This window comes from Mesoplodon densirostris, chromosome 1 (assembly GCF_025265405.1).
Source record: "Mesoplodon densirostris isolate mMesDen1 chromosome 1, mMesDen1 primary haplotype, whole genome shotgun sequence".
NCBI classification, from domain to species: domain Eukaryota; kingdom Metazoa; phylum Chordata; class Mammalia; order Artiodactyla; family Ziphiidae; genus Mesoplodon; species Mesoplodon densirostris.
Genome location: NC_082661.1, coordinates 138,765,454 through 138,784,473, shown reverse-complemented (window position 1 = coordinate 138,784,473; position 19,020 = coordinate 138,765,454). Strand labels below are relative to the sequence as shown.

The 19,020-nt window shown below is 34.9% G+C and overlaps 1 pseudogene; it reads left to right on the top strand.

Moving 5' to 3' along the window:
* The first annotated feature begins 511 nt into the window (after nucleotides 1-511).
* LOC132484342 (large ribosomal subunit protein eL39-like) lies at nucleotides 512-666 on the top strand (annotated as a pseudogene).
* Nucleotides 667-19,020: the final 18,354 nt, after the last annotated feature.

The window sequence follows — 19,020 nt, the reverse complement described above, 5'->3', positions numbered from 1 at the left end:
GAACTCTCTCCCACCTGAACCAATTGCACTAAAACTGTCTGTTCCACCCTTCCCTAAATTTTAGAGAATGGTAAATTTCCTGAGAAATTATGGACAGTTAGTAAACTAAAGTGAAATTAAAAGAAGATATGATTCATTTTTCCTGCTAGTGAAATTGCACCTTTTCTGATGACTCCTTGTTAGTGGTTACTGCTGCTGTTTGGTGACCTTGGAAATGATAAAACATGTACATGGAATGATGCGAATTCAAAGACAATTCTGTCACCTGACACTTTTCTGGGTTACAGCTCCCTGAATGTCTTTTGGGAAACTACCCCACTTCCTTTCACACAATTTAGTTGGGATAGTCAAACTCCCTTGGCCAAGGACTGGCATATGACCTAAACCAAACCAATCAAGTTCTCTCTCCTCAGTGTTTGTGTCTTGAGCAGAATGACATGAGTTAAAAAATAGTTGAAGTTGCCACTTTTTTCTTCCATCTAGGTGTGTGTGGTTGACACCATTCTTCACTATGTCTTCTCTGAAGACTTTCAGGATAAAGAGATTACTGGACAAGAAACAAAAGCAGAATAATCCCATTCCTCAATGGATTCAGATGAAAACTAGTAATAAAATCACTACAGTGACAAAAGGAGATGCTGGGGAAGAACCAAGTTGTGTCTGTAAGGAACTGCACATAAGATGGCCCACATATTTATGCTGTATCAAGGTCGCTAGCATCTTACCATAACAAGCTGAAAATGTCACCACTATCTGGGACAGTTGGACATGTTTTACTGGGAAAATAATTGTTTTTCTTTTTATTTCTATGTTTCTGTACAAGTAGGTTGGCTCAGTAATATGTGAGACCTTTTGTTTGGGGAAAAAAATTAAACAATTGAAGCTACTACAAAGGAATGGACCACAGGAGATGTTTCTGATACTTTTCTCTCCTTTCCAAAGTTTCGTTGTTTAGATTTTTCTGTCAATTTTGTGAGCTTCTCTGTGTCTTTTCAACAAACTACTCATTTACTTAAGTTAGATCAGTCAATTTCAACTATTAGCAACCAAAGAGCCTTAGTGATGCACATGTTTACAAAGAACATTTTTAGTGTCAGAAAATTCAGATCTTTTTCCAAGTTTTTCAATTTGTGTTAAAAAAAATTCAAACATGACAGAAAAAAAGATTAAATTCTTTTTGTGGCTAAATAATAAATAATATTCCATCATATATGTATACCACATTCTGTTTATCCATAAATTAGTTGATAAACGTTTGGGTTGTTTCAAGTTTTTGACTGTTATGAATAATGCTGGTATGACTATCTGTATTCAAGTTTTTGTGTGGACCTGTTTTCAATTCTCTTGAAAGGAGTAGAATGGTTGTGTCATATGGTAAGTCTATGTTTAATTTTTTGAGGAACCACCAAACTGTCTTCCAAAGTGGCTCTCAGGTCAATTTGAGTGGACAAATCAGTCTCTGAAAATGATGCTTGCAAAGGAGTTACTGGCATGTCAAGTTATCCGTGATTTATCTGACCCTAAAGGATTCCCAGATGACAGCTGTAGGGCTGCTAGAGTATCTGGGTAACTTTTCTGCATCTGTCAGGAGGTACCTTACTAATGAGAGAATGTTACACTCTGTGATTGATCAAGTTCTCAAAAACAATTTTCTATTCTTCCTGTTATTGATAGTTCTGAACATTGATATCTTTTACTCCCCGTGGAGTCAAAAAACACCTAAGTGTATGTGATTGCAAGTAGAAAACTAGGGGACAGAAGTCAGGTATTGGCAGTTTATCCACTTTCATTTGTACGTGGACTGTTAATATAAATGTAAGATGTAAAGCATTAATGCAAGTCAAACTGTTTCCATGAAGAAGTTTCAGCAGTTCAATTTTACAATTATAAATAAATCTACTAAACCTTAGACAATGCCAGCATTTGGATTTTTTTAAAACAAGTAAATTTTTTATTGGTAGCAACTAAATGGTGTTTATAGCATTCTTATCATACAGTAGATTCCATCCATTCACTATAGTTTTCTAACTGAGTTGTCTTACATGCAAGTACATGTTTTTAATGTTGTCCACCTTCTGTGTTGTTCCTATAAATTTGCTAATATATTAAACTATAAAAAAGATATGAGACAATATGATTATACCTCATAATTATTTTATAAGTTTTAATGCTATGCATTTAGGTAACCAGAAATTTGGATTACAAATAATTATATAGTTCATTTACATTTTTTAAATAGACAATTTTACTGAATGACATTCAATATTCTCTCTAACTTTAAGAGACAACAACTCTGGTATAACTTCTAGCATAACTTCAAGTACAAGGAGAAAAGTCCTCTAAACATTTTATTGTTAGATATTTTTACATATATGTCACATCTAAATAAACTATAAATTCCTTAGCTGTGGAGGCTACAAGGCCAAGAAGTAATATAATGAAGAGAGCACAGAGTTGGGAAGATGGCTCCGGAATCTGAATTCAGAGTGTGTTTCTTACCAACTCAATAAATCTGGTCACAGCTCAAACTCTCTGATTCTCAGGTTACTCAATGATATAAGGTATGATACCTCCCTCAAATAATTATTGGGAAATTAAATAATATATTATGTATAAAAGTCATCTTTCATAATACTCAGAAAATGTCTGTCCTTTCCTTTTTACTTTTTGTGAACCTAAGACCTTAGGGCAGTTCCTTTCATGGTAAATACTCAACACAAAATATGTTGAGGATGATATGGTATTCCTTTATACATTTTATAAATGAGTATATCATCACTAGTTTTTTAGTAATTATTTTCTAATATGCCCCAAAGGTATGATAAATAGTTGCTCTATTTTATATATATATATAATATATATATATATTATATATATATATATATTACACACACACACACACACACACACACACACACACACATATATGATTAAAGTCAATGATTCGCTGCTGAAAATATACTGCTTGGGGGGAAGGAAAAGATATTCATTTCCATGACAAAACATACAATAAAAATCTGATGGTCATTAGTGTTGGACCCCTAATATTTTTTTTTATTCCCCTCATGAGAACATGTACTTCTTCCCTCCTGGAAGTTAAATATGGCCATGTTTCACACTCTATAATCAAAAGTGGTGTGAATCACTCCCAGGCAGAAGCTTAAAGAGCCCCAGAGCAGTTCTGCATGCATTCTTTCACTCTGTCCCGACTGCAGTGTTTTGGAGAGCACTGGTTCCTGTGTTACTTATGCCACCTAAGGGGATGTTTGGCAAGGTCTGGAGACATTTTTTGGTTGGCATGACTGTGGAGGGTGTTACCTGCATCTAGTGAGTAGAAGCCAGGTCTGCATTAAATATTCTACAGTGCACTGGACAACCTCTACCCTTCCCATCCTGAGACAACAAAACTTTTGCCAGCCCAAACTGTCAATAGTACCACCGCTAAGAAACTCTAGCTTGGAGTAAGGAAGATTTGATGGTGGTTCCTAACTGTCCAGAAATGGACAAGAAGTATGAGCAAGAAATAAACCTTAGCTATTTCAGACCACTAAAAGTTTCAGATTGTGTGTTATCAGAGCACAGCCTAACTTTTCCTGACACGCTTATTTTGCAACTTGAGTGAAATTAGAACACAATGGGCTTTCCCAAATAATGTTTAAATAATTTGGTTCTGATATTTCTGGATTTAATATCCTTTGAATACATGACTGCTGGGATTAAAATTGAGGTTGAAATTTGTTTAAAATGGAAAAAAAATTATCAATTCAGATTTCAAGACAGTTTAGCTTGATTTTAGAGGGAAATGATTGTTCATGAGAAGCATCTGGTTTTAATGCCTAATGTCCTTGCTCTAAGAAACCCAACAATCCAGTCAAATGCTTGAGGGAAAAAAGAGATTATGAAATTTGCTTATAAAAATAAAACTGCAGGTTACAAGTTTATTGAAAAAAGTGAACTTCATATCACTTTTAGTTAAATAGTTTAATAATTCCTACTATTTTGTCATGAAATATTTTGATGCACATATTGAAGTAATCACAAAAAGGCTGTTTTGATTTATATTTTTAGGGAAGAAAAAGATGGAGAAAATAAGAAAAAACAAAAGTTATAAAGATGAGTTTTTTTCTATAAGAAGTAGTTCTTTTGACAAAAAGTATTACTTGTGAGACAGATATAAAACATGCAATTTTAATTTGTTTTCAGTCACATATTTCCTCTCCTCAAGACATTTGATTTACTTTTTCATTTTATTACTTTCAAAAGTTAATATAATCACATAGTACAAATAATTAAAATGTATAAAAAGATAAACAGTGAAAAGTTTCCTTCCCAGGTTGCCTACCACCTATGTCCACTTAGTTGTGTGGCATAGGACTACTCATGAATGACACCACCTGTGGACATGTTTTCATACTATATCCAATCTCATTATGCTAACCACATTCACAGTAACCCTGTTATTAATTTCATATGATTATGCATATATTCATTCTCTTATATTTTATATATTCATATTATATTAATATGCATATATAATATGCCTATTCATATGTAATATATGCATATAAATATAGAACAAATGTAAGTTAAAGTTTTTTCTTCCCTTTTAACTATTTTTCTTACACTAAGCATATCTGTTGGCTAGAACATAATCTCCATGTCCATCCACAATAAAAAACTCTCAAAAAAAGATCAGATTGTCCTACATGCTTTAGGGAAATAAGTTGCTACCCAAAGGCTCCCATTTTCAAGTCTGCCATTCCTAGCAATATCCCTTAATTGAGTTTTGCTTCCACAACTTATCCTATTGACATTGTTATCACACATACTTCATATTCCCTCTGTTTTTCATCTGATGATCTAATGCCTAATAATGTGTCAATGATTGATAAATGCTTTGAGCGTTACCCCTCAGAGAGAAATGTATACTGTGATTTTTTTTTATTCTCACAAATACATTATATGAAGTTAAGTTTTAAAATGTTTAAAACATACACTAAGCTTGGCAACTTTCATTTAAAAGAGATTTGAAAAATACTGCGTTGGTTGATATTGGGATCATAGTATTTAAATCTCCCCTTCTAGATATCAATGAAAATGACCTTCAAAATATGGAAATAGTGGAAATAGGCATTAACCTTGGAAATGAAAAATATACCATCCATACACTAAGATGGTCAAGGTATTTCTGAATTATATAATGCAGATAGGCTCAGATTAGGAGCCATAGAGGACCAACTGATCATCCACACTTTTGTAAGAGCTGTACACACAGAAAATATATATAAAGGCCTTCAGACTACAGCAAATAAGAAAGCTTCTGCATAACAAAAGAAACAATCCGCAAAATGAAAACGCAACCTACAGAACAGGAGAAAATACTTGCTAATCACATAGAGAGGTTAATATCCAACATATATAAGGAAATCATACAACTCAATAGCAAAAAAAAACAATTAAATTAAAATACAGACAAATGACTTGAACAGACATTTTTCCAAAGACAACATACATATGGCCAACAAGTACATGAAAAGGTGCTCAACATCATTAATCATCAGGGAAATACAAATCAAAACCCCAATGAGATACCACCTCACAATTGTTAGAATGGCTATTATCCAAAAGACAAGAGATAACAAGTATTAGTGAGAATGTGGAGAAAAGGAAACCCTTGTGCACTGTTAATAGATATAAATTGGTGCAGCAACTGTGGAAGACAGTATGAAGATTCCTCAAAAAATTAAAAATAGAACTACTGTATCATCCAGGAATTCCATTTCTGTGTATATATCCAAAGGAAATAAAATCACTTTCTTGAAGAGATACCTGAATTCCCACATTCATTGCTGTATAGCTCACAACAGCCAAGACATGGAAACAATCTAATTGTCCATCAATGAATGGATAAAGGAAATGTGATATATAGATCACATTTATACACACACACATACACACACACACACACACACACACAGGAATATTATTCAGGCATGAAAAAAAAAGAAAATCCTGCCATTTGCAACAACATGGATGGACTTTGAGGGCATTACGTTAAGTGAAATAAGTCAGAGAGAGCAAGACAAGTGCTGCATGTTCTCACTTATATGTGGAATCTAATAAAGCCAAACTCAGAAACAGGGAGTAGAATGGTGGTTGCTGGGAGTTGAGGGTGGGGAAAATGGGGAAAAAGTTAATCAAAGGGAACAAACTGCAGCTATAAGATGAATAAGTTCTGGGGAATCTAATGTACATCATGGTGACTATAATTAACAACACTGTATTATATACTTCAAAGTTGTTAAGAGAATAAATCTTAAATGTTAAGACCACAAAAAAAAGGTAATTGTTTGAGGGTATGAAAATGTAAACTAACCTTATTATGGTAATCATTTCATAATACATACATATATCAAATCATCCCACTGCATACTTTAAATCTACATGTCATATGTCAATAGTATCTCAATAAAGCTGGGGAAAAAAGGCCCTGACAAAAATACAACAATAGGCTACCATTTTACTGAAAGCAATGAAATGATATACAAGGAAGAAGAAAGAGTCTAACCTAAAGAATAATTTTTTAAAGTCTTTCTCTATGTAGTAGATTTCCTACAAGAAATTGTGTTGTCAGAAAAAAATATTTATTTTTCATTTTTGGAAGATAAAAATGTGCTATAGAAAGTTAGAAAATTATGAGTGAAAAAATATTTCACTTTCCTCCTTAATAATGATTTTTTTTTGGTCTGTTCAACAGACATACACACTTTATCTCCAAAATCACACATCTCAAAACAAATAAAATGTGACCTCATGAGGTCAATGAGATTTTTTCTCCAGGTAATTTGAGAAATTACCTGGAGAAAATTGGAGCTGAGACATTTGATGACAATTTCTGAATTGAATTTTTCAGTGCTTAATGGTTTAGCTTGCTCTTCCATTTCCTAAATTAGCCCATGAACCTTCCAATGAGTCCCTTTTTTGCTCATTGGATTTATGGTTTCAGTTCTTAAAACAACAAATAAATGTCATTGAATTTTTATATATCAAAATCAAAACATAGCCTTGATATTAGAGCAAGTAATCATGAGAAAATGAAAACAATATGAGATCTGTAAAAAAATGCAGCAACATGAAAATCATGGGGTCAAAATTTCAAATATGATGTAGGCATTGAAAAACAACTTTATAACTGAAGAAAATCTATTTTGTAAAAAGGAAGGTCATTAGAATTCTCCCAGAATTCTGAGGGTAATAAAGCAATAAAAATAAATAATTGTTATGGACAAAATGCTTGTTTCCCCCTCCCTCAATTCATATGTTAAAGTCCTAACACCCAGTATGGCTGTATTTGGAGATGAGGCTTCTAAGGAAGTAACTAATGTTAAATAGGGTCATAAGGGTGGTGTCCTGATCCCTTAGGATTAGTGTCCTTATAAGAAGAGAAATAAGAGAACATTTTTTATCTCTTTCCCTGCACCCATGCACCAAGGAAAGACCATGTGAAGACATACTTAGGAGGCTGCCATTTGCAAGCCAAGAAGAGAGTCCTAACCAGCAACTAAATTTGCTAGCCTCCAAAACTGTGAGAATATAAAGTTCTGTTTTTTAAGCTACCCAGCCTGTGGCATTTTGTTATGTAAGCCTAGGCAGACTCATAAACATAATGAAATAAAAAGAAACTAGACCCAGGAAATTTAATCTACAGGGAAAAATGAAGCTTAAAGAATTCATGATAGTATAAAGCAAACAGATCCAAAATAATAATTAAAGAAATAACAGAAACATTCTTAAGCTGAAAATGAACATTAGCTTCAATATTTAAAGGGTTCACCAAGTACCAAGAAAAAATCAGTGTACACATATACAAAAATAAATATTTTAATGAATAAGGAACATTTATGCAAATATCAAGAGGAAAAAACTTACCTACAAAAATATAAAAAATAAAACTGCATTCAAGTGTCTACTATACAGTAATAAATGACAATAAGAATGGATTCATGTCTGCAGTATTTTGAAAAAAAAATTATTGGTACTTAAGAATGTTATCTCACAATTCCTAACATTTTTGTAGGGCAATGTACTAAACAAATTGGGCTATATATTACAACTAAACACCTCAACATATTAATGGATTTACACAATCAAGATTTATTTCTCACTCTTGTCACAATTCACCTTGGCTTGAGGAAGGAGCCCACCCTCTCTGTTCCATGTAGTCATTCAGGGACACAAGTTCCTTCCACGCATAGCCCAGAAGAGACATATCATTCCCTCACACTCCATGGACCAGAACTAGTGGCATGGCCAGGGCTCAATGTAAGGGACTGGAAAATATATCTAGCTGCATGCTCAGGTAAAGGAAACACATTTGACAAACATCTAACCAGCACTATCCAATAGAACTTTCTGTAATAATGGAAATGCTCTACTGCATTGTCTAATAAGGTAGGCACTAGACATATGTGTTATTTAGCCCTTGAAATGTGACTAGGATGGCAGAGAAAATGAATATTTAATTTTATTTATTATTGTTAATAAATTTAAATGTAAATAGCCACTTATGAGTGATGGCTTTCATACTGGAGAATGCAGACCACCTGCACAGGACAATAGGATATATGTTCAAAGATGTTCATTGGGCATTATTGGTAATAGTAAAAATCTGGAGACAAGACAAATATCAACTAATTTGGGAAGTTGTGATATAATCCCCTCAGCAAATGGTTAAATATTATCTGTTGAATATGAGTGCTTAGGTTCTGGACCTGTGGAGATAAGAAATTTAGGAACTTGGAAGGAAATATCAGAGTATCAAAACAGGTTGGCTCTTCTAAAACTTAGTGAGGCACTGCAAAAGTACCATGCTTTGGTCTAAGGCAGTAGTTCTCAAACTGTGTTCTTGAACCAGAAGCATTAGCATCAACTGGGAACTTGTTAGAAAAGGAAATTCTTCAGCCCCACCTGAGACCTCCTGAATCAGAAATTCTGGGGTTGGGGCACAGCAATCTCTGTTCAATCAGCTCTCCTGGTGATATTGCCACATGCTAAATTTTGAGAACCACAGATCTAAGGCAAAAGTTCTCAATACTAGTTGCTCATTACAATTATCAAGGGAACTTTTAAAAATAGGGTTGCCATGGTTCCATCCTCAGAGACTTTTATTTAATTGTTATGTGGTAGGGCCAAGTATTTTTAAAAGCTCTCTGGGTGATTCAAATATACAAACAGAATTGAGAACTAAAACTGAGGTGACCCAAACTGAAAGCAGTAAACAAAAGAGAATGCAGTTTTAGCACAAACAACGTTTTCTGCCTGTGGTCCACAACACAAATGTGCTGAAGGTCTATCATGACTTTGTGGGGGTGTTTTTTGTTGTTGTTGTTTTGTGGGGGGTTTTGTTGTTGTTTGTTGTTTTGAGGGTTTTTCTTTTGTTTTATATTTAGGTATTTTTAAATTGGAGTGTAGTTGATTTACAATGTTGTGTTAGTTTCTGCTGTATAGCAAAGTAAGTTAGTTATACATACACATATATCCACTCTTTTTTACATTCTATTCCCATTACAGAGTACAGAGTACAGAGTATTGAATAGAGTTCCCAGTGCTATTCAGTAGGTTCTTATTAGTTATCTACTCTATATATAGTGGTGTGTATATGTTAATCCCAATCTCCCATTTTATCCCTCCCCCACCTTTTCCCTGGTAACCAAAAGTTTGTTTTCCACATCTGTGACTCAACTTCTGTTTTGTAAACAGGTTCATTTGTACCATTTCTTTAGATTCCACAAACAAGCAATATCATAGGATATTTTTCTTTCTGTGTCTGACTTACTTCACTCAGCATGACAATCTCTAGGTCCATCCATGTTGCTGCAAATGGCATTATCTTGTTCTTTTTATGGCTGAATAATATTCCATTATATATATGTGCCACATCTTCTTTAACCATTCATGTGTCGATGGACATTTATGTTGCTTCCGTGTCCTGGCTATTGTAAATAGTGCTGCAATGAACATTGGGGTGTATGTATCCTTTTGAATTATGGTTTTCTCCAGATATATGTCCAAGAGTGGGATTGCTGTATCATATGGTAGCTCTATTTTTAGATTTTTAAGGAATCTCCATGCTGTTCTCCATAGTTTCTGTACCAATTTATACTCCCACCAACAGTGTAGGAGGGTTCCCTTTTCACCACACCTTCTACAGCATTTATTGCTTTTAGATTTTTTTTGATGATGGCCATTCTTACCAGTGTGAGGTGATATCTCATTGTAGTTTTGATTTGCATTTCTCTAATGATTAGTGATGTTGAGCATCTTTTCATGTGCCTTTGGCCAACTGTATGCCTTCTTTGGAGAAATGTCTGTTTAGATCTTCTGCCCATTTTTTGATTGGGTCATTTGTTTTTTTTTGATATTGAGCTGCATGAGCTGTTTGTATATTTTGGAGATTAATCCCTTGTCAGTCACTTTGTTTGCAAATATTTTCTCCCATTCTGTGAGTTTTCTTTACATTTTATTAATGGTTTCCTTTGCTGTGCAAAAGTTTTTAAGTTTAATTAGGTCCCATTTGTTTACTTTTGCTTTTATTTTCATTACTCTTGGAGGTGGAACAAAAAAGATCTTGCTGCAATTTATGTCAGAGAGTGTTCTGCCTATATTTTCCTCTAAGAGTTTATAATATTTGGTCTTACATTTATGTCTTTAATCCATTTTGAGTTTATTTTTGTGTACAGTGTTAGAAAGTGTTCTAATTTCATTCATTTACATGTAACTGTCCAGTTTTCCCAGCGCCACTTATTGAGAACCTGTCTTTTCTCCATTGTATATCCTTGCTTCCTTTGTCATACATTAGGTGACCATAGGTGCGTGGGTTTATTTCTGGACCTTCTATCCTGTTCCATTGATCTATACTTCTGCTTTTGTGCCAGTACCATATTGTTTTGATGACTGTAGCTTTGTAGCACAGTCTGAAGTCAGGGAGCCTGATTCCTCCAGCTCCCTTTTCCTTTCGCAAGGTTGCCTTGGCTATTTGGGGTCTTTTGTGTTTCCATATAAATTATAAAATGTTTTGCTTTAATTCTGTGAAAATTGATATTGGTAATTTGATAGGGATTGCATTGACTGTGTAGACTACTTTGGGTAGTATAGTCATTTCGACAATATTGATTCTTCCAATCCAAGAACATGGTATATCTGCCCATCCGTTTGCATCATCTTTGATTTGGATAATTATAATAGTGTGATTCGATTCTCTGCACCATTTCATGTAAGCAAGGACGAGGGACTAGCAATCCAAATAGAAGTGAGGACTGGGCCCTTGTTAGTTCCAGGAAAGTGAGAAAGTCTGAAGAGCTCAGGCCCAGCCAGCTGCTCAAGCATCCTGACAAAGGCTCCCAGAGGCATCCAAGGATGTTGCTCCCTTTGACTCCACTCGCAATCCAGTGTTGCTCACTGCTCTGAGGAAGAAACTGGAGCCTGAGCAGGGTGAAGTGTCATGAGAGTGGTCCCATGCACAAAAAGAATTTGAGCCAAACTGCCTCAAATTCTGGCTCTGCCTCTTATTAACTGTGCAACTTGTGAAAATGAGGGAATTCTTTTATACCTCACTTTTTCTTCTCTAAATTGGGATAATACTATTTTACCTACCCCATAGGGCTGCTAAGAAGAATGAATGAATGAATGAATGAATGCATTGTTCAAACACTTAAAACAGTGCTTGACACCTATTGTTAGACTTAAAAATAAGATTAAAAACAGAGCTCATGTCAGCTTGTTGCTAAGAAACAAAAAGTCGTTCAGTATTAAATGATCATTAGTTAGGCATTGGTTACTAGCTATAAAAATAATTATACATACATTATATATGATATATAATTATATATATATATTTTAACATATTACAGTAATAATATATATAATTATATGTGTGCATATGTATGGATAGTTTCTAGACACTATTGTAAAAAATAGCAATGAACAAAAGAGAAAATGCCTTATAATGAGAGAAGACCACATTCTAGCATTTTAATAGGGTGACAGAAAATGCACAAATAATATATAATATCATATAAATATAAACACTATGAAGAAAAATAAAACATAAGAAATAGGAAATGACATTTGAGAAGGAACTTGAAAGAAATGAGGAAAGTCATGTTCATACTTGGGGTCAGAAAAACAGAGCCTGAGGGAAGAGCAATACAAAAGCCCTGGGGAATTACAAGCTTGAAGTGTTCAATGAACAGCAAAAAATCAGTGTGGTTAGAATGGACTGAATGAGGTGGAACTCATTAGAGAATGAGGTTTCAGAGTTGGTCATGGCCAAGACATATAAAGCCTTGCAGGGTACAGTCAAGGTTTCAAATTTATTTTTAAACCGTGAGAAGACAGAATTGTTTGAGCAAGGAAGTTTCCCTGATCTGATATACAACTTCAAAATCAAATCTACTCTAGCTGCCATGTAGCAATCTTATAATACTAGGTCAGGAGTAGAGGTGGCAAGCGAGTTATGAACCTTTTGCACGTGAAGTTTGTCGCCCAGGAAAGAGATTATACTGGCTTGAACCAGGATAATGGCAGTGGAAGTGGTGACAATCAGTAAGATCTGAATAAATTTGGGTTTGTGGATATGATTTATGTGACTGCTTGGTCTAAGAAAATGGGTGAATCATAGGGCTACATACTAAGACTGAGAAGACCCTTCAGTTTGGCCTTGTTAAATTTGAACTTTACCTGTGGAGGCTCCAAGAAGAAATTGGAAATGCAAATCTGATGCTCAAGGGAAACATGGGGGCTAAAGATATTAACTGGGCTTCACAAGTGTCTTTAAATACATGAGGCCACCTAGGAAGTGAGAGTAGATGGAGAAAAAAAAATCAAATTGCCTGGCATCCAACAAATTATGTAAGTGAAGTATTTGCCACCCAGGCCTGGCTATAAGAAACCTATGACTATTTAATCACTGAAGCAATTCAGGATTTCCTAAACTCATGTAAATAGGAAAAGAACTTCCAAGGTGGTATTGCCCACAGATGGAAATCCTCCCAATATCCCTTTAAAAAGTGATCATGGAGGACATTGGGCGAGGGAGGCTCCAACCATCCTCACTTATAGGAAATATGGGCGCTCTCTCATGGAACTCACTCTTCAGCCAAGGGGAAAAATAATTTAAAGACCATTGGCTAGTAGAATAAAATCTGTATCCTAGAGCTCTGATCATTGCATGTTGCTTTCCATTTTCCCTGTTTCTTAAACGGAGTTCTTATCATGTTTGTCTTGTTTTTATGCATATGTGGAGGTGGTTTTATTTATATTTTAGCCTATAAATGGCCAGATCACCAAGTGGTACATCCAGAACTGATTGAGAGAACTAAACGTAATCCAGAGGTTTTAAATTCAGCAACTGAACAAGATTTCAGGTGGTGCTCTGATAGAAGAGAATAAATGTGTTTTCAGTTACACATTAACTAATTGTCTTATCTTAGCATGGTCATTGAAGAAAGTTTAAGTATTGGTAAAACGGTGAAGATGTGTCTATCAAAGATGAAATGTAGTGAATATTTTTATTTTGCCTCTTTAGGAACTTCTCCTTCCTCCCCTCCCCCAACCTTTTCTTTTGGGAACCACTCCTTCAATTCAAAGAGATTCAATAACACATCGTCCAGGTTTAAGAGGTAGGCATTTGATCCAGGTCTAGAGTCCTATTGTCAATTCACTTGTCCACAGTGATTGGTCCAAGGCTGTTATATGATCTAATATAGCCCAAACAGATTCCTGCCCTGAATTTTTTGTTTAAAGCAAGAGTAAATGATCCTTCCACTTCAGGTTGTAGAGTTTGAAGGATGTGAATTGGTAGCAACTGGGAGACATTGTCTCATTTCATATGTGAAGAAGCTGTCTGATGTAAGAGCAAATGAAGCCAAGCAGAGGCAATCGCATATGAGAGGAAGTTGGAGAGAACACCAACAGTGTCAGGCCTCCAGTTCTGGAGTCTGACACCCCCAGATCTGTTCTCAATCCTGAAGTTCTTTCTTTGGTTCTATGACCTTAGAATTTTAACACTTGATTGCAGGGACTTCAGGGGTGAGATACATTACAGAGACAAGATGTCACCTTGATTTGGAATATAAATACCTTGATTTTATACTAAACTGGTTTTTTCCAACTAGTAGCCCCAATACTGGTGGGTTGCATGAGGTTAAACAATGTGCTACCAAAATTATTTATTGGTCATTTAAGTTTGAAAAATAGTTAAAGTTTAAACAAAGAAACAAGATTTTTTTTCCTGTAACATTTCTCAGTGCTTCTAATTGCATTGTAATTCTTTGCTGTGGTGTAGAGTAACCACAGTGACACCTCTTCAAAGAAAACCATATCATTTATTAACATCTCCACCGAACACAGTTTGGGAAATACTGGACTAGTCTTATGTTGTAGATAGGGAAAATTGTTCTTAGGAATCTTATTCTTGTCTTATTTGTTCTGATTTAAAGTCTTAGAAAAAAAAGAAGAATGTGGCCAGAAGGAAAATACCATTTTTCCCCTGTGCAGAAAGTCCCAGATAAAGATGAAAGCCAGTTCAGCTTCAATATCCAAAATCCAGGTTGTTAAATTGAATCACAGAGAAGAAAAGCCCTAAGCCAAACAAACAAATCTTTAGTGATGGAGCCATAGTAACTTTGACAGGCAAATCTGGGAGTATTTGTGAATAAAAGAAATTTTCTAGTTTCAAAAATGACTGATATGGCTCCATTCAGCCATCTATGTGTCCTAACTGATAGACATGAACTCTCTGATAAATAGAAGTTTATTCAAGCTGTTTTAGGTGTTAAGGATCTCCTGTTTGCTAGAGAGTTATGAAATGATAATGATTTTTTGGAAAATTGTGATATCTTTAGCTTCTAGATTAATCCTGAAATATAGAGGAAACATTTTCAGTTCAAAGATAGGCTAAAAAGAGATTAAATCCTCTGCTCTCAACTGTTAGGTTTAGTGCTAGCCTGAAAGCATGAAGGTAGATGAACAGCCTTGAAAATCCTTGTAATCAGTCTTCTAAGATAAAATGCGCCGAGTATTTTGCTAGTGATTGATATTCAGGACATTTCTTTATTTTACTTCAGCTCTACCCAGTTTTTGAAAGTGATAAGTTGATTTTGAGAAGGGGAGAAAAAAATGAGATGTACACTTTAGAACTTATAATTGAAGGAATTGAATTTGCTCTAAGATTCCAACTAATAAAATCCATACAAAACAAATGACAGTAGCTTTGGTGGACATAAATCTACAAATTATGTTTATATATGACTATAGGAACATAAACAAACTGAAGCCAGTTTCACCTTAGAATATCTAGGGAAGTTGGATTGCAATTTCCAAGTTCAAAAAGTGGAAGTCAAATAAAATATTTAGAAAAATATTTAATTGAGACAAAGATAATAGCAGAAGATAGGAAAATTATGCCAAATAAGGCTCAAGTTTACAGTGTTTAAAATTACTATGCAGGTAAATAACAAATTTGGGTAAATATCACTCATCAGGGTTCACCATAGCCCAGAAAAATAAACCTCAAAATCATGTACTCTATTAGACCCGAGAGATTAAATCCTCTGCTCTCAACTGTTAGGTTTAGTTCTAGCCTGAAAGCATGAAGATAGAAGAACAGCCTTGAAAATCCTTGTAATCAGCCCATGCATAATAAGCCATCTTTGGACTATCACAGTAACTTCCCACAGTAAGCAAGAGATGGAGTAATTTGAATAGAAGATAAAAAGAAAGGAATGCCTGTTTTCTATGGTAATGTAGCCCATTTCCCAGTCTACTCTGGTCCAGGGTATAAAACGGAGACATATTAGCAGTAAATCTTACTTATTCTTGTTCTGACCTGCAGTTTCTCCTATTCTTGACAGAATCTTTTCCAGTTGTATTGAGAATGCCTCAACAACTGTCTTCATGTGCACATGAACAATTCCACTCAGTACCATGTGAGAGGAATATTCTTCATTCTTATGTTATTTGTTTGGGTTTGTCTCCAGTCATGACTAGGGTCAATAATTACCTCCCTGCTGAAAGGCAGGAAGACACTTCACCACTCTTTTAGGTTGTGCTCCACAGAAGCAGAGCCTGAGTTGATGATTCTTCTTTGAGTGGTATTTTGGCAGAGTGCTTTTATAATATAAGAAACGAGATGCGTGAAGCAGGATAGAGCAGGAGGAAAAGCTAAGCAAGGATGTGTCTCAGCTAGGGACTAGCTTCTTTCTGATCCCATAGTGAAGTTCTGAAGTTTAAATTGCACCACAGATGTAGCCAAACCTTAAGGCAATAAGCCGTCCTTTTGAACACCCATGTCCCATAGTCACTGGCCAAGGTCTACTTACAAGAGGTAGGGGGGAGGTGTTTTTTGTTTGGCCAATAATAATTCTTGGGAGAAAGGGGGAGCTATGGGTTATTATTAGCCAACATTCAGAACAGCAGGAAGAAGAGTGTATGAGACGGCAAAGGAATGAGGGTGAGGCACAAATAACACCCATTCCTTACATGGCATTGTTGCCATTTTGAGTGCATGCTCCTGCCTCTGCTATATCACCACTTCCACAAGGTACTGTCCCATCTGTGAAACCTCAACCTCTTCCTCAGGATCCACCTCACCCAAACACTATTGGCTTCTCGCTATATACCATCACTTTTTAAGGTATAACTGACTCTTCTGAACAAGTACTGCTGTTCCCCGCTGCCAATAGTATTGATATATGGGAGACCTAGAGAAACCAAAGCTCTATCATCTTTAGCTACACAGGAGAGAATGTCTCTTCCCTTTTTGGGTCACACTTTCTTAGAGAAGAATTTAATATGGCCATGATCCCCACGTTTGTATTATTTCCTCAGAGCTCTTTTGAATTAGGACTTAGACATGAGTTCATGTAAGGTAGGATGGAAATTAACACAGACATCATGTTCTGCTCAGAATCATTCCTCCTATTTGAGAACTGAGGCTGAATTTCCTTATCTCTTAGGAGGTGTTCTTTCCTAGAAGTCTTCTATGTCTTTTATACAAATAGATTTCTGGAAGCCCCACCTGCCCAGTCTATCTGTCTGAGATTTCCAGATGTATCTGAATCCAAAGAGGGAATATTCTTAGACTTAAGCCAAAACAGTAGAGACAAAAATTTGGTAGATAATTATATATACTTCAATATCTGTAAGTCTAATTGTTTCAGCTTCCTCCCCAAGTCTGGTCAGAGACCCAGTGAAGGCTGAGTTTACACCCTGAACCTTCATGAATTCTCCAAGGTAAGTCCATCCCATGAGGCCTTCCTAGAGACTACAATCAAGGTTTCTCCTCAGTGTACCCCAGCCCCAGTAATGTCTCATCTCCCTCCTAAAACAAATACATTTCTTACTCTCCTTATTTTTTTCTTTTCATTCTATTCATATGAACTATGTTTTTATCATTTTGTCTGACTTTATAACAGATGCAGATTATAAACAGCAGCAATGATTCAGAAGCTCCTGAAAACAAAATCTAAAGGTTGTAAAACATGCTGCATATGCTTTGTAAACATTTTCATTTCATAATTGTGCCTATGAAGATCTTAAGTGTTTGAATCATGCTTATGTTTGATAGGATTCAATAGGCTCAAAATTGGATTTTCGTTCTGCTTTTCAAATGTTAGGTCTGCCATTGCCTTATCTTTTATATATATATAATCTTTAATAAATATTAAAGCAATAAAGTAAATCAAGTAATAAATACAAATACTCCTGGAAAAGAGACATAATTTACTTTTTTATGGCTCTAAGTGTAAGACTTCCAGTAATTTGTATTCAAATGCACAAATAGTATACTTTGGTAAGCAACAAAGAAGTATATTTTTTCCTGTTAAATCTTTGGTTTTTAACTTCATGACATATAGTATTCTTGTGATTGAAAAATTATTAAATCTATAAAAAGGTAAGAAAATAAGCTTAAATAATTTGGACTCACATTTCATTTCTCAACAATTCATTTAAAAAGATGAGAATGTGTCTTTCTATAGAAGAATGTCATGAATATTGCTGTCTGCAAATAGATAAGAGGGCTCATGCTATTTTAGCATTTGTTTGAAGTCAGGAAACCTGAATTCTATTTACAGCTCTGATTGACATTATCAGCTAAAACCAAACATTTCACTGATTCTTCCTGGAGTTTCTATATCTGTACTATCAAATAATAATTACTGTGCTTATTTAAAAGGGTAACAGAATGTTATTGAAGTAAGTTTGGTACTTTAGCAATGAACCAAGTATTTCTAGAGACCCTGTAGCATTGTGGTATCGAGCATACTTTCCATATCAGACTGCCTAAGTTCAAATGACAGCAATACCAGTACAACTTTGAGTGAATTATTCATCATTTTTTGGCCTCAATTTCTTCACTTATAAAATAGGGATGATAATAGTAGTCGTCATATAGGGTGATTATGAGGATGCAAGCTATCAATATCTATAAAGCTCTTAGAAGAGTAGCTGACACATAGTAAATGGTATGTTTGTTAACAAATTACTATCCAGGTAACTATCACAAAATTTAATATTGTTTAATTTGTATACATGTTGGGAGAGGGAGTCTAAGATAATAAAGAAAGAAATCACCATCATTTAAAATAATACATAAAAAGACATTCAGCAAAAGCAGAAACAAAACAAAAAATGGTTTTTTGTCAGCTGCTAAGCCATCAAGTATAGTGTTCTTATCTTTGTAGTGGAAAGAATGGTGTACCCAAAGTTTGTGACTTGCCTTAGATTTTAAAAAGATGGTTGAAATGATGAAAATCAAATCTATATACCTTGTTTCTCAGGTTAGCATTGATTTAACTTTAAAAACACCATAGGATTCTCAAACTTCTTAAATAATTTCAAAACAGATAACAGAAAAATTCAGAATTTTAGAGATGGAAGAGTCTGAAATTTCATTGGCAGCAGCGTATAGAGTTTAAGGTTAATTTTCCTGCCTCCCTAGTACCTAGGTATGTCAATGTG